General features: G+C 29.3%; 1 non-coding gene across 1 annotated transcript; it reads left to right on the top strand.

Moving 5' to 3' along the window:
- The first annotated feature begins 11,219 nt into the window (after positions 1–11,219).
- Positions 11,220–11,299, top strand: TRNAL-UAG (transfer RNA leucine (anticodon UAG)). Its single transcript has one exon. It is a non-coding gene; the product is annotated as a tRNA-Leu (tRNA).
- Positions 11,300–11,724: the final 425 nt, after the last annotated feature.

Below are 11,724 nucleotides of genomic sequence, written 5' to 3'. Positions count from 1 at the left end.
TGAGTTCTATTTTTTTTACCTATTTTCTTTTTTAATATGTGAATCTTTACGCATCTTTCAACCCCTTTTTAAATTGTGTAGAAACAAAATAAATAGTTCTTATTAAAACATCGACAATAAATAACAATCAATCTTTAGAATAGAAAGAAAAACATTATCAAATAGGATTATTCTATATGATAGAATAGGAATCTTTATGAAAATAGGTTGTCGAATTTCATCATTCCTACGTGAATAAGAAAGTGAGGCGCGCGCGCACTTATATATATATATATATATAGTCATGGCAACTGGGCAGGTTAGAGACATGTTATTACCTCCCTAAACTCAAATATGAATTCTCAAACAATCTTTGTTTTCCCCCAAACCCAAGCGGTGATGTAATTAAAATCCAAACCCGACCCAAACGAGTTCAGGTTAGGTTCGAGTATCCCGCCTCATCACCACCCATTTAGTAAAACCAATTTTTATAATAAAAATATGGCTTAAATGCATCTTTGGTCCCTGTAAGTTAGCGAGTTTTTGATTTTCGTCCCTGTAAGTTTTTTTTCTGGGTCTGAGTCCCTATATTTCACTTTTGCGTTTGTTTTAGTCCCTAAAATCAAAATCCGCAGGAAAATTCGCAGGAAAACCTGCAGATTTTCCTGCGGATTTTGGCTTTAGGGACTAAACCGCAAGCAAAAAGTAAGATATAGGGACTCATACCAACAGAAAAAACTTACAGGGACGAAAATCAAAAACTCGCTAACTTACAGGGACCAAGGGTGCATTTAAGCCTAAAAATATTTATTTTTTCCTAAATCAAATTAAATTATAAATAATAAAATAAAACAATTTCAAAAAGTTGTATACATATATTTCAGATATTTTAAATAGTTAATACAAATCAAAATATCAAAACATTGACCACATAGTTAATATTCTAAATTGTTAAAAATAAATAATAATGTACATAATGAAATATACGGGATAGTTCGGGGTGGGTAATAGTGTCCCCATTACCCGACCCGTTCTCATATTTTGTAATTGGAGAAACCTAAATCCAGTCAAAGCGGGTTTTTCCCATCAACTTAGGGGCGGGTTCGGGTGAGTACCCATGGGTACCGGTTTTGCCATGCCTATATTTATGTGATAAAATAAGAAGGGGCTTATAATAATAGATAATGGCAGTAATGGAAATACTCACAACAACAAATCATCACCATTTTCTGCACAATCATTTACATTCTACGTGATTTTTTCCTGCAACTTTGGACCACCATTTGCAGCTTTGTATTTTGGTTAGAGAATTGAAAAATTAGAAAGCAAAAAATCAAACACTAATAAACCATATAAATAAATCAGGTTTCTTTCTGTTATGGTTGTGCTTTTCCATTTTATATGCAAGTTCTCCATAATAGAACATACTGAAAGCATTAAACCAAAATAAATAAATAAAATAGTAATCATAAACATTCTAATCATGATCTAAAACACAAAAAATGTATTTTTAACATTTTCAATCATTTCTGAAAGGCCATTCCAGTGAAAATTAATAAATTTTTTCTATAAATTATAAATTTTTTTCTGTTGATATAGAGAAAATTAACCATTAAAATTACAATGGAAAATATGATCACCAGACCAACTCAGTACTCAATATTAAGGTAGCCCATCTAAGCTAGGCCCCACTATGACAGAGGAGAAAGAATCGCTAAAAAATTATGTTTAAATCGGTATCTCACTTAAGCATTTCGTCCTTACATGCCTCATGTTTGAGGGACTATGTATATCCCAAACTCTCATTATATCATTTAAAGTATCTTCTTGCCGTTATGGGGCTCATGCTTGAGGGACTGTGTACATCATGGTCTCTCATTCTCTCACTTAAACCATCCCGCCCTTATATTCCTGATACTTGAGAGACTGTGTACATTTCATTCTCTTGGACAAGGTTCTAATCCAAAGTTGATAAAGCTCACCCTGACTCTTAACTCGTCTATTAGAGTAAAACTAAGCTAAAACAATAAAAGGCCAAAATTGATCAGATTGGCCCTTGACCAACACAAAATATTAAAAATTAGAATTAAAAATTACATCCAAAGCCGCTTGATGACCTTAATGGTCTAAGAGCAGACAAGGGAACAACGACTATTAGGATTATTAAATGGAATTTATAATCATTAAATAAGGAATAAGACAAGATTATTATATAACGAGTATTATCACAAATAGAAAACGGAGATACTTCTTTCATACAACTGACTGACAGTTAATTACTTGTGATTCTTATCGGCTTTGCACCGCTAAATTTATCAATAATGTACTTTCCACGTACAGGGTTATATAAATAATACGCAAATTAAAAAAAGTAACTAATTATTTAACTCTTTGTCCATATTTTAATATGTTTACGAGTTTATATTTTTTAAAGGAAAAAGGCTTAATTCATATCATTAATAAAAAAAGTGTTGAATGCATGTTGATATATGGATAAAATTGTGAAAACTACTAAGGAATTGAGCCACTCGTTCTATAACATGAACAATTTAATTAGTTTTTTCTAATATAGAACTTAACATTAGAGACTTAAAATAAAGAGTTATTAATCTCTTACACTCAATAAAATCACCTTACTCTAAAAAATTCAATTGCCAACTATTCAAAATGTTTGCTACACTTTCAGAATCTAGATCAAAGTTCACTCCATCAATGTTAAGCTCATGCACCCATTTCATGGTCGATAAAAGGCCTAAGGCCTCCATGTATCGACATCGTTAATAGGAGAAAACTAATCAATCCGGGCTATCCCTCTTCATCTCAGACATAAGTACCCATCCTTATCTTATTATGAATAGTTGAAATAGATTCATCAATATTGCATTTGAGACGTTTCGTCATAAATTTTCTCCATTGTTAAGCATATCAATTTGATCTTGGCTGATACTTATTTATCGGAGTAGTTGGGAATTTTTCTAGGTAAGAGGCATAATCAAAAATTGTGTTTTCTAAATTTTCTATTTGATTTCAAATATGACTGTCTCTACACTTCCAAGTTCTCAACAATATGACTGAGAATAATGCTTTTCGATCTTGATTTATTTCCAGCAAAAAAGAGAAAACTATTATTGCGAAATATATGTTATCACTCAACACATGTTATAGTATGCCATAACCTCACTTCCTCCCATCACCCAATACTCTTTAGGAAATACAAGAAAATGTGTTTATCGTCTTCCATTCCTTCACCAGTGACACCATAATAAATTGGACATTATACGCTTTTATTTATCAATCATTTTCTTATCGGTACACAGTTCCTACACAATCGCCAATTTTATTTTTGTATCTCCAGAGGGGTCTTTATTTTCTAAAGGAGCTTCCAATTTACGATAGGCACTACATACTAAAAATATGTCATTCTTTTCAAATTTCTACACAATTTTGTCAATATGAACAACTTAAAACAAGAAAATTTTAAAGACTTTTCCCGCTTATGCGCCTCCAACAATAGTGTTAATTAGGTTGGTATTCCAGTGTTTTCCATTTTAACCCTCAAGTTAGAAACTTTTAGATTGTTTACTATCAGGATGGTTAACCTTGAGTTTTCCAGTGAGGAACTATCATACAATCAATTTTGACCCAAAATCTGAATTGTCTCTCCCAACCCAATGCCCCACCTTTACACACCATACCCAACAAAGTTTAAATTTAAACTACTTTGACGCACATGATTAGGTTGTGCCTAATAGATGAGTCGAGAAAATTACATCTAAGAAAAATATTTAGCTTTGAAGAGATATATGACCAGGTTACCTGGACTTGTTATGCTTCAAAGTCTATTTACCAAGCATATCATAGTTGTTGGAGCTTAGATTTATGAACCCCATACCTCTATCATTCTTATGCATAGACATACAGTCTCAAAAGAACTAGTGAATACTGTTAGTTTTTTATTTTATTGATTGGCATTAATTTTAGTAAAACAAATATAGCAGCAATATGCTAAATAGGATGTGTTAACTTGCTAAGAAGAATTAGTTGAGCAAGAAGTCTTATCTTATGTAGAAACATGTTAAGATGAAATGTTTCATCATCTAGAGCAACAAGTCGGACAAGATGTCCTATGCAGATTCATTCGACATCGTGAGTGTTTAGGCTTCTCTCTTGGATCGGTTCAAGATTTAACAGATGCAGAATATTCTGGGAATATTATGCAGTCCTATGTGGCGCTCATTTGGCGCTGATTTTAAAGGTCTGGAAGATTCAAGTCAGAATCAAGAAGAATATGCACTTTCTAATTATGGAGAAAAATTAGGAAGGTTATAATTAAAGACATATTTTTAAGCAGAAGTTTCTGGAGATTTATAGTAGCTGACATGCTGTGATTTGAATCCCAAATCCAGTTAAGAAAAAGGTTATAAATATAAGTATTTGTAACCTAAAAGAGAACGAGTCCAATATGTAGAAACACTAGGGCTTAGTCATTGTGCCACTCTCTAGGAGAGTTGGTTTGCGTGATCCACTCAGGTTGTGAGTCGAACTGTGTTATAGAGTTGTAAGTCTCTATTATTGTTCTCCTCAATTTTGTGAAGAAAAAGTGGGTATTGTTCTTGATCGAAGGTTTTAAGCAAGATCAAATATTCTTGATTAAGAGGTTCTTAATCTAGTGTTTCTTGTAATTGAAGATTAAGGTAAAGAGTTGTCAACATCAGTAACTATGATTGTTATTGTGAGACCTTACTACGATGATTGGAAGTGAGAGTGCTTTCTCATATCTAGGAGGTTTCTAGATAGAAGTTGCATTGGCTAGGGATTAAGTGAGAAATCAGTAAACTTGAGGTTGCTTACGTGTGAACGAGAGCTTGATTGCATGGTACTTTGAATTGATACTACTAATAGTGGATTTTCTTCCTGGCTTGGTAGCCCCTAGAGTAGGTGTTGTTGTACACCGAACTGGATTAACAATTCTGGTGTGTTGTTTACTTTCCAGTACTGTTTGATTATGCTTATACCTTGCCATTGTTGTTTGTTCAAATTCAGATGTTTCGACATGTCATAGGACATCCGAAGTCTGATATACCAGAATTTCAAATACCTTTAGCCCGATCCACTTATACCCCCACCTAAAAGAGTTCAAAGTTTTCTCAATTTCGCCACTTAAAGAAAGTTGACAACAGAAACAATGTTCATGAAATAAGACATGATGAATTGATGTACATCGAGAGTTGTGTTTTCTATTCCTATAGAATAAGTAAGTCATTTTAAATTTATTTTTTATTATTTTCTATTATTTTTAGAATTTAATGGACATACATTCATTTTTAGTTTTTTTTTAAATGTCATCAGATAATAATTCATTTATTTTTCATGTCATCGAACTAATCATACTAAATTATAATCCTACAACTTCTTCCCTCCAAAATTTTCCCGCCAAAATCTATCATAAATTAATTTAATAAATAAATCATACTATTTAATAAATGTAATACTATTTAATAAATAAATAACAAATCATAAATTAATTTAATAAATAAATGATACTATTTCATAAATTATATAAATTAAGAAATATAATTTATAATTTATAAATAAATAACACTATTTAATAAATTATAAAAAAATAAATAAAAGAAAAACCACTCTCCACGTTTCAACCCTAAAAAAACTACTAACCCACTAAGAGAAATAAAAAGTAACCACCCACGACCACGATGAAAAATATCGACTTCCTATCCCATCCACCTTCTATCACAAATCACACTGCATCATGAAACCATATAATAACATATTTTTCGTAATAAACCTAAACAAAAATGCATAATCAGTAATATTGTGATAGTTTAGTTGTCCCACTACTTCATCTCATAAACCCATATAAATACTAAACCACTTCTATATTTGATGGATGGTTTCTTTCTCTTAACTTGCAGATTTTCTTTCTTCCTCTCCAAATGTACTTCAAATAGATACTAATATGAAAATATAGTAAGAATTACAAATATTTATTGTGCTTCTCTTTATAATTTTATAATGTCTCCACATTAATTTTCCTATATGTTTTGATTTTTTAGGAATCAACATGTTATGATTGAAAAATTGCATAAGAAATAAAGGTATTTTTTAGTTATGTAGTTCAAATTTTCTTCTTCAATTATTTGTTTATATTTTTTTAATTATATTATTTATTTTCATTAATTTTATAATATTTCCATTAACTTTTCTATGAATTTTGTTTTTTCATGAATCAACGTGTCATGATTTAAAAATTGTACAAGAAATAAAGGTATTTTATAGTCATGTTGTTTAAATTTTCTTCTTTAATAGTTTGTTTATGTTTTTCTATTTATGCGATAATTCTTTTATGTTATTATTATTATAATAGTTGAATATGAGTTTTTCAAAACTCTATCCTTGATTTTTTTAAGGTGTATTTTTATTAATTTTATATTAACTTTTCTATGTGTTTTATTTTTTCAGTAATCAACATGTCATAATGGAAAAATTGCACACGGAATAAAAGTATTATAGTTATGTTTCAATAGTTTGTTTATATTTTTTATTTATATTTATTTTCACTTATGCGGTAATTCTTTTATGCTATTTTTATTATAATATTTGAATATGAGTTTTTAGGGTGTGTTTTATTTATAAATGAAAATAATGATAGTTGAGACTTACGTGTTATAAATTAATAATTTAGTTATTAATTACTTAACAAATAAAATAAAATATTAACTCCATTCTATAATCACCCACCACTCATCTCATCTTTTCACATTATAAAATAATAATTTATTTATTAGTTAATTCATTATTAAATTAAAATAATATTTCTATTAATTAATTTTACATCTATTAATTTCTTAATTAATCAATTAAAAAAACCACCCACTTCTCCATTATCTCTTTTTCATAACTAATTCTGCCACTTACAGTATTTTATTGTCAAGCATAACTTAACATTTATGTTAATCCCACATCTCATTCTCACTCATAATTTTGAGAAAATGGGTCATGCACTGACAGTGTAAAATATTTTTACACTGTCAACCAATCACCACCATGTATCTAATTAAAACATTCTTTTATTTAAAAAAACTTTAATGACATGGCACATTCATGACTCCCTATTGAATGACAGTGTAAAACTATTTTATATGCACTTACCTTTTAACTCCATAATTTTATGTCCATGCTACTTCATTTAATTCATTCATTCTGAAGTGTCACAACTTTTACTTGCTAAAAATGTTTTTCATTTTATCTTCTCTTTTATATTTTATACCTTATTTTACTATTGTCTTATTTTTGTTTTACAATTTTTTATGTTCTTTTATTTTTAATATTATGGTTAACTTTGAATTCTTTATTATGTTTTGTTTGTAGGTATTGACTTTGACATCAAAAAAATCTTTTTTTATCTCTTTGATATTTGTATATTGTTCTATTGTCTTTTTTATTAGTTTAAATTTGTTTTCCTCCATATATATAATTGTATGTTTTATTTGTAATATATACTCAGAAAATACTTTTTTTTTAAAGATATTATTTATTTAAAGGTATATAGTTTGACATCACAAAATATATTTAACATATTGTTTAGTTTTTAAATAATTTTTTATTTTCAATTATATTACCGTTTTAATTTTATAAAAAAATATGTTTCAATTTTATTTTTGTTTTATATTACCGTTTTAATTTTTTTTAAACATATTATTTATTTAAAGGTATATAGTTTGACATCACAAAATATATTTAACATATTGTTTAGTTTTTAAATAATTTCTTTGCTTTCAATTATATTACCGTTTTAACTTTATAAAAAAAAATTGTTTCAATTTTATTTTTGTTTGACTTTAAGATGTAAAAATTTAATTACGATGATAAAGTTTAGCTATAAATTAATTCTATTATTCTTAATTTTGATTATTTCTTCTAAGTATAGATTTTAAAGCATCATAAAATGTTTTTTTTTTTATTTTTAAATATGTTGTTGAAACAGTTAATTTCTTAGAGAGGGTTTAGAAGTTTAATATGCTTTTATTATTCTTATTTTTTTACAATTTAAAGTTATAAAATTTTAATTTCAAAAATTAATAGATATATTATTCATTTCATCTCAAATAAGCTTAATTAATATAAAACGTATTCATAATAATATATTTAAAATTGTTTTTTTCAATTAAAAATAATAATTAAATAGAATTTTATCCGTGCATCGCACGGGTGAACGTCTAGTTTTTATATAATTCAGTGATTTGACAGAATACTTGTTGCGTTTGTAAATTAGATAATGTATTTTCTGTTTCCTTTATTTTTTATTTATATCTTTATTCATTATTTTCATGATGACACAGTGAAAATTTATCTTTATTTTTGACATACAATAATAATGATTAACTTTGATTGGAAATATGGATATACAATAAATCTAAATTAAAAATGATTTACTAATTTCAACCAAATGAAAACAACTTTGTACATTGACCAAACAAAAAGATGAATCTAGATCAAAGTTGATCCTAAATCACCATTTCTAAAGTGGATGATGAAGAAAAGATAAAAAAGTTCTTAATGTTTTTTTGGAATAGTATTTTCGCAAAATTATTAGAAGACAGGGAGAATATTATTTATGAACAAACATATTAACGAATTAAAGTAACATGAGCAAGTATTCTTAATGTCTTGCGTCAACTTGTCAACGTAAAAAACCATCAATATATTATATGTGAGCTATGAAAAATTCCAATTACATAATTTACTTTTCCAAACTTGTTTTCCACTATATCTTACTTTGGTGAACCTGTTTCATCTCTTAAGTGCTAAGTACTTGATTAAAGTTAAGATAGAAAAAGTGGTGCATAAAACTTTCAAAGGAAAAACAGAAAAGAAAAACAAATGAAATGCAAGTACTTAGTTTTACCAGAATGTTTGGTCCTATGTCAAATGCCAACTCTTTGTTAACTTGAGTGTTCAAAGTCAAATTAGATAACTGTCTTAAAAAGGGGTCAAATTAGATAAGCAAAACCAATCACTTTCTATTATCTCATATTAAAATGATTACAAAAAATATTATTTATTTTCACAAGAGTTCGTTTAGTGAGAATGAATGCTTTGATTCTTCAAATGTGCTTAGTTCGCTAAGCGAGAGTGTCTACCATCATCCAAAAGCGAAATGCCATATAAACATAGTAGAAAATAAAATTTTCTCGTAACTGATTCTTATAAATGTGTATGATTAGTGATAAATTGGTTATCTCTTATGGCGATTAAATGTTGATGCATAATCAAAAGAATTATCACGAGCGCTGAAAAAATGCCTTTACTCAATTCATACGAACAAAGTGTTTGACCTCAGTGCTAGCTGCTACGAATGAAGAAGAGAGAGAGAGAGAGAGAGAGAGAGAGAGAGAGAGAGAGAGAGAGAGAGAGAGATATGATAGATTTAACTGAATCGAATAGATACAAATTATAGCATATTATTTCATCAATCAATTATTAAGAATAATAAGAACGGCGTACCTTGTAGGATTGATGAGATTGCCGTCAAATAGTGAGTATGAAAGGATTACTACCCTCATTGCCATATAGGATTTTCACTGTATATTAATCGTCTAATGGGGCAACGCTTAAATAGCTAAACGGCTGAGGGCAGGGACCTCTCATTGGGCTTAACTGAATGGTCCAACCCATCACGGTCCATTTAGGCATAAAGCCCAATTAAATAATTCATATACAATTAGTGTTTAATATCAATTGACCATAATATAATTTACTAATAATTAATTATGTCAATCCATATTTGATTAATTAAAATAATTAATCTTACAAGAGAGAGATTACGGCTAGGGTTTCAGAAATTGAATTTCATCAAATAAGAAAACTTCAGCGCAAGGGTTCTATTTATAGAACAACTTGTGTGGGTAGTAAGCTAAACAAGCTCACTTAAGTGCACCTTACCTTACCGTGTGTTGCATTCCACTTAAGTGCATTATAACTTTCGATATTCCACTTAAGCGCATTGTACCTTAAAGATGTTACCTATTCCACTTAAGAGCACCGTATCTTACGGTGTTCCATAATTCTCTAATTAATGTTAGTGCTTTACAAGATCTCAGAATCGAATAAGCTTCACTTATTTATTTTATCTCTCATTGGTTTATCCTTATGTGTGTGACCCTATAGGTTCTCGTAACGTTGACAATTACACTAAATCACACATTTAATTTAATAAACATTGAGCAGTATCTAGCAACATAACACTGCCACCCAAGTCACAAAAATGTCTTGTGATATGAAAAAACATTTACGTGATACTGTTTATATGTACGATTACCCTTTTATCCTCATGTATATTTTGAACACAAGGCATAGGTTGTGTCACCCTTGTCTAATTCAATATTGAACCCTTTGACATATATCATCTTACATATGATAGAAAAATTCGATCTAGGCAGCTCATGTCACTCAGCATGATTTGCAGATTATCCATCAACCATCTTTATGGTTATCCTATTACCAACAACATTTAATTGACAATAAAGTACCCGACTCCACATCTAAGGTCCATAGTAATTTTAGGTCGAAGGATGATATACGCCACTATCATCTTGAGAATATCTTATGACACTTGCATAACATCCTATGTAGTATTCTCATGGTGAGTCAATCTAGTATAAATATTACTCCTACATATGTGAAAACTTGATGACTCTTTATCCATGATTCATGAGATGTGATCATTAGTCTAGACACATAATAGTCTCAATGTTTTAATGTTATCTACATTCACAATAAAGCTCAACTACATATAAAAATAATGTCCTTTTGTTTAATGGAATCTCATGATTTAGTTTCATTTAATGTTTCATTAAACAAACCAATTATTCTAGAGACTTTATTATTTTGAAAAAACAAACATAACTAAGAAATACCTTATTATTACTAATAAATAATTCGATGCAAGTACCAAACTCAATAAAAAATTATTGGTGTATAAGGTTCGCACCAACAATATCCCATTAGCACTTAAGCGAATAAGACATACACCTAATACCCATAGATCTAGTATGACCATCATGTTTCTACTACATAAGAGGCTTTGTCAATAGATCATTACATTGTCAAGTGTAGGTACTATGCATATCTTCACATCTTCTCTATCTAAAACTAGCACTCCCATGGTGTTGTAAGAATCGTTGACATAAGTAACCAAAGTTGATCAAACAAAACAACAAGACAGTTTGGCCGAGTGGTCTAAGGCGCCAGATTTAGGCTCTGGTCCGAAAGGGCGTGGGTTCAAATCCCACAGCTGTCATTTATTTTTTGTCAACAGAAAATATTTGAAAAAATATTTCCTTACTATGGGGGAACTATTGAAAATTAGAATTACAATTTCATTGATATCTTAAAAGACTAGTAACCATAGATATTGACTACACATCGAGTTCAATAAAAAGGAAAAATGTACTCAAAATGTTGATCCAAAGATAAAATTATATATTATCTGCACATTCTCATTCACCTTATTCATAGAAGAACCTTGGTGGATTAATCATAAGTTGTCTAGCACTAGAGTTTTATCAACACCACCATCGCTTACTGATGGCACCAATGAAACCACTATTGGAGGATTGACATCGATTGGTGCAACATCAATTTTCCACTAAGAATATGAAAGGTAGATAAGAGGGACGATACAATATGGCAACTCACCTCTTTTACTACAATACTAAATCTCTC

This window comes from Vicia villosa, linkage group LG1 (assembly GCF_029867415.1).
Source record: "Vicia villosa cultivar HV-30 ecotype Madison, WI linkage group LG1, Vvil1.0, whole genome shotgun sequence".
Taxonomy (NCBI): domain Eukaryota; kingdom Viridiplantae; phylum Streptophyta; class Magnoliopsida; order Fabales; family Fabaceae; genus Vicia; species Vicia villosa.
Note: the sequence above shows the minus strand (reverse complement) of the source record. Positions and strands in the feature narration are given on the sequence as shown.